At 39.9% G+C, this 5,798-nt stretch overlaps 1 pseudogene; it reads left to right on the top strand.

The window, feature by feature from the left end:
- Positions 1 to 206: 206 nt before the first annotated feature.
- Positions 207 to 720, top strand: LOC147821224 (large ribosomal subunit protein uL11 pseudogene; annotated as a pseudogene).
- Positions 721 to 5,798: the final 5,078 nt, after the last annotated feature.

Genomic DNA, 5,798 nt, shown 5'->3' with positions numbered 1-5,798 from the left:
ATGCTAAGTGAAACATCTTTGTACCACAAATTTTCAAAGGTACATTCTCACAGATTCAAGAAAACATATAAAATACAAACTTAAAATATGGAACAACATATAAAAAAATGACTTGCTCCTTTCGGCTTTCAGCTAGGAGGAGGCTACGGTGCAAATTTCTTGGATCATCCTGAATCCGGTTTCATCTGACACCAGCCGCCTCCACCATGCCGCCCAAGTTCAACCCCAACGAGGTCAAAGCCATGTATCTGAGGTCCACCGGTGGCGAAGTTGGCTCTACGTCTGCCCTGGCTCCAAAGATTGGCCCACTGGGTCTGTCTCCGAAAAAGGTGGGTGATGATATCACCAAGGCAACTGGTGACTGGAAGTGTCTGAGGATTACAGTGAAGCTGACAATTCAGAACAGACAGGCCCAGATTGAGGTGGTGTCTTCTGCCTCTGCCCTGATCATCAAAGCCCTCAAGGAGCCACCAAGAGACAGAAAGAAGCAGAAAAACATTAAACACAGTGGAAATAGCACCTTTGATGAGATTGTCAACATTGCCCAACAGATGCGGCACCGGTCATTAGCCAGAGAACTTTCTGGAACCATTAAAGAGATCCTGGGGGACCACCCAGTCTGTGGGCTGCAGTGTGGATGGCTGGCACCCTCATGATATCATAGACGACATCAACACCGGTACTGTGGAGTGCCCAGCTAGCTAAGAGTAAGAAGACTAAGAACGAAAATATTTAAATAAAAAGACGATCTGACAAAAAAAAAAAAATGACTTGCTGATCTAGGAATGAGAAAATCCTCAGAAATAAAATTCCAAAGTCACAAATCTTAAGGTGACTTTGAAAAGGTACAAAAACTAATAGCAAAGATTTCTGTTTAGTAAAGAAAATTCTCAATGAAATCAAACTGCAGATGGAAAAAAATCACAAGAAACTATGTGGGTTCTCTACAAGTGATAATGAAATACCTGGAAAAACAATGACAAAAAGAATACTCACCAGAAATATGAGAACATGACATAAGCAGATAATTTACAGAAGGCCTTGCAGGAAATGGAAAAAGAATGCCTAAAAAGAGGCACAAAAGACAGAAAAAAATGAAAAGAAGCAACCAAATTTCACTATGAATCCATGGAACTTATCCAATTAGAAAAAGTCCGGTGCTGATGGTTATGAAAACAGAAAGTAGAGCACTGTAGTGTGGACAGTGGGTAATAAGAGTCTAAATGATACACACTCTGTGCACCAACAAAGAGGCTCCTGAGCATCCATGGGATTTTCTCAAATCTGCTTCTGGGACAGCAAGTAAGAGAATGATCCTTGTTGCATTTATATCAGTGACAGAATTAGATAAACCTCACCCCTGTAACTGTGGAAAGGTAAATAAAGTGTGATGCAGACAAACAATAGGGAACCAGTCAGGAATTACATCTACATACAGCACTGCAAAAGAATCTGGAAAATAATATTGAGTGAATGAATTCAAATACATTAGGAACTCTCTAACACAGTGTCTGGGCACTAAAAAAGGATGTACATGACTTTGGGGTATAGCTCAGTCATAGCACATGTACAGTGCTCATCCGTATCTAGAGATTTTAGCCAGGATAAAAAAATGTACATGAAGCCCTGAGGTACAATCTATAAGTGATAAGCAGGGCACAAGGTGGAAAAAAACCACATCTGCAACAGGTTTGTCAAGCACAGCACTAGTGATATTTGGGGCCAAGATTTCCTTCTAGTAAGGGCCATCCTGTTTATGTGACATTGATCAACATTCTTGACTTCCATCCCCAAGATGCTACTAAATCTTTCTTATGCTCTGTGTCACCATTACAAGAAAAAAGTTGAGACACATTCACATATTTTCTGATGTGCACCATCACCAACACCTGAAAACCACTTACTTAGCCAAAGTAGTGGACACATAATATCCCAAATGACAAGGTATGAGAATAGGCAAAGACCTGAAGATCTGCCAAATCTCCAGGTCTACACCCAAAATACAAGCTCAGTGACTCTCCACAAAGTACTGTCTCTCCCTGCACACTCTCAGCTTATCCTCGCCACTTACACTACATTTCATATGTCATCAGTGTGAAAAGCCAGAACAGACTCCATTACTTTACATTGTATGATGACACAGAGAGACATAGACAGACTAAAAGGTGCTTTGAACAGGAGCTCTGTGCTTTACCACAGCTGTGTCATAGGCCATTCCCAGGGGCATCTCTAGGACACCCACATGGAAGGTCTGTCCTCAGCATGTGGGGAAGTCAAGAGAACTTAGGAGGATTCAGCAATTGCAGTCAGTTGTAACTTATGGACAAAATAACACAGGCCTACGGTTATCTCTTTTCGCACAGAGAGAGAGAGAGAGAGAGAGAGAGAGAGAGAGAGAGAGAGAGAGATAATTCACTACAAAAATGGTAAGAGCCTTGAAACTACCACTACTGGAAAGACATGCCTTCAGCTCATTGCCATGGAAACAGAAGTGGGATTGCATGAATAGGCAAACTGGCATAGAAAAACAGATGATTACCCAAGGTTAAAACAGAAGGGTTTCCAACATCAGCATAAGTTAGAACTAGGAATAGAAGTGTATTGTTTTCAGCCTTGCACATGCTTGGTGGCTTGTGTACAAACTGCTGTGGCCTCTGATCACTGAAAAGCTCTCTCCTATTTCCTTGTTATGGTGATGCAAGCCATACAGTATGATTACAATGGGGCACTTCTTTATAATAATAGTAATAACAACCAAACCAAATAAAAGCAAACAAAGAAAAAAAAACAAACCCAAAGTCCAAATCAGTGTTCTCTTTTCCAAATACTACTCATTTGTTTTCTTGATTCAAGTTCTGAGGAACTTGATAAATATGGATCTCAAAAAAGAAAACAATCTGATGAATATTATGTTCTACACAGGACTTTTTGAAAACTTGAAACAGACACAGCACTTAAGTGAGAAAGAAAAAGATAATGATCAAACCAAAGGTAGCTGAAAACAAAATATGTTGAAAATGTATAAAATATGCCTCATCAAGTAAACATTACTGCTAAGCCTTGCATCCTTTTTATCTGCTCAACATACTTCCTTCATCTGTGCTTGGGGAAATATATGTAATAAAATACAAAATTCGTAATAAAATACTAAATATCTCATGCACTTTATTGAATGCAGTGCACTGTACATCACTGCTTGTTCACCACTGGCTTCCTCTTGCTAGCAGAGTGGTGATTCATTACTGCTGTCCACCATCCTGAGCAATACTGGACCATGTATCACTAGGGTGCAAAAAGAATAAAATAAAAAACTCAAAGGAAGATTTCCACTGAATAATTTTTCTTTTATTCTTCAGTACTGGAGGTTTATCACTGAGCCTAAGGCATGTTAAACAAATTACCATTAAGGGGAGACAAATCCTAGAATTTATAATTCATATTGAAAGAGGGTCTTGCTCCATTATCCAGGCTGGGCATGGTGCTGTACTACTCCTGTCTCAGTCTTCCAAGCAGCTGAGAGTAAAGGTGTAAACCCTCATTCCTCACTGATTATTACTATACCCAAGCACTGCAATGTTAGTAAATCACGGTGAATAAACATCCCCAATCTGAAACTAGCCTAGTGGCACATACGTGTGATAAAAGTGAGATAAAAACACTACCAAAATATCATACCACCATGGGCAACTTAGTAAAACCTGATCTCAAAAATTGGCCAAAAAATAAATTTAAACATTTTGGGGTACATAGCTGTGAGCAAAATTACACAGTTCAGCTCATGTACAATAAAAATGTTAAGCACACCTTGAAAATTTCTGTATTCTGGAAGAACCTCCTTTCCAGTGATGATGTCCATTCTATTTTTAAACCTACACCAAGACCAGACAGTGTCCTAATTTCCAATTTTGCTTCAGAAATGTTTAGATGAACTGATTGGTGATACGCGAAGACAAATTTATCTATTATTAAGTTCTCCCCCTTTCTTCAAGCCTATGACTTTTCACCAATGCACTGACCAAGCAAGCACACAATTCTTCCTTTGTGATTAACATAAGAACAATCTGACTTTCAGAGATCTTCTATGTTGTAGGTGCTACTATTGGCACACTTTTTCATACCATTCTCTTCCATTTCCTTTCCACTCTCCTCTGATCCACCCAAAGCAAAAAACCCTTTATACCTAACCATTGATATCCTTGTACAAATTCTATTTGGGGCTTCTCCTCTACTCCAGTGGTCCTTTTGAAGTCTGCCTCAGACAGCATTTCAGTATTGAAACAATGACTACCATCAGGTAGGCATGAATTCAGAGTTAACACCCCTGTCCTTTTCTACTCATACATGTATCACAAATATATGTCTATCCAAATGCCCCAATTCAAGGGAAGCCTTGTTAAACTGAGCAGCCCCTTCTGGAAGTTGTCCTTAGCAGGTACACTTTCCTCTATCCTTGCTAATACCTTAACATCCCCACCATTTTTCTCAGAATTCTAAAATCTGTGGCAATTCTCACTTAAATAGTCTAATTGTGAGTAGGGGTGTCACCTAAATAATTAAGTAAGATTATAAATTTCTTTTGCATAGCTCTGTATGGAACCCAGGAGTTCACTAGGTGTTTGGCAAGTGCTTCCTCCCTGAGGCACATCAACACATTTCTATAAATTCTCCAAACCTTTGTCAACACCTACCATGAGTTTGGAAATGTGAGGACACATTAGAAATTTAAGAGACTGCTATAAATATAAAAAAGCAGAAGTCTGAGGAATGAAGTTGAGCCTATGAGACCCTGCATCACAGATTTTTTAAAACTTCAGATCCTCCAGAGAACACATCATAAAAGCTCAGGGTGGAAGCAAACATCAATAATCTCATCACTCAGAAGACTGAGGCAGGAGGCTCACCAACAGTTCAAAGCCCCTGCACGCTACATCTTGAGTTCCAGGACAGCATGAATTACATAGTGAGACCCGGACTCAAAAATCAAAACCAAAACAAGTTTATTTCACAGAAGTTCTCACTACACTTGTATTCCATTGTCTTAGACTTTGAAGCCTCAAAATTTGTGGAGGGCATATTTCAACTCTTTATTAATTAACCTATGTGTGACATTCTGACATGGGAATGGGTAATAGACTGCAGCACTCATCTTCATTGGAATAAGAAAGCAGTCATTCCCATTCAAGATGTCCAAGAAAGCAATGGTCTTCTGAGTGGGAATGCGACAGCAGGCTGAGGCTCAGTGCACAGAAACCCTTTAGGAAAGGATAATATATTAAAGAATCAAATCTTCCACGCAGAGTAGACCACCCCCTGAAGAGTCTGCAAACCCTCTCTAGAGACACACATGCATGTCAGTCTATCCCCAGCTATGAGAACCTGGGACAGTAGTAAATTTCTTTAGCTCCACGTGCATCTCCAGGAAAAGCAAGGCCAATCAGATTGCACCTTGAAAGGTCCTCCTGATAATTCAGGAATTTAGTGTGCAGACAGGGAGCTGCACGTTGGAAGCACTCACTTTCTCTTCATTACAAACCATTCACTTCAGGCTTGGAACTTTCACATTGTTGCTATAGGGAGAATTCTAGTTGATGGCACACATCTCTGAAAGCAGGTCACAAACATGTGGAAGGCCCACAGAAGTGAAAATGTCCCATAAGATCTCATGAGTTATTTTAATTTTTGACAGAGGAGGAGATTGGTGAGGACAGAACTACACTAAAGGGTGCAGTGTTAGGTATAGGTGGAAAATGATAAGACCACGGTCTATTATTTTAGGAATGTAAAAGTCACTAGTGGAG

This window comes from Heterocephalus glaber, unplaced genomic scaffold, assembly GCF_053883595.1.
Source record: "Heterocephalus glaber isolate CG9 unplaced genomic scaffold, H.glaber_assembly_v1.0 deba00001757, whole genome shotgun sequence".
NCBI lineage: Eukaryota > Metazoa > Chordata > Mammalia > Rodentia > Bathyergidae > Heterocephalus > Heterocephalus glaber.
This window is presented reverse-complemented; position numbering and strand designations above follow the sequence as displayed.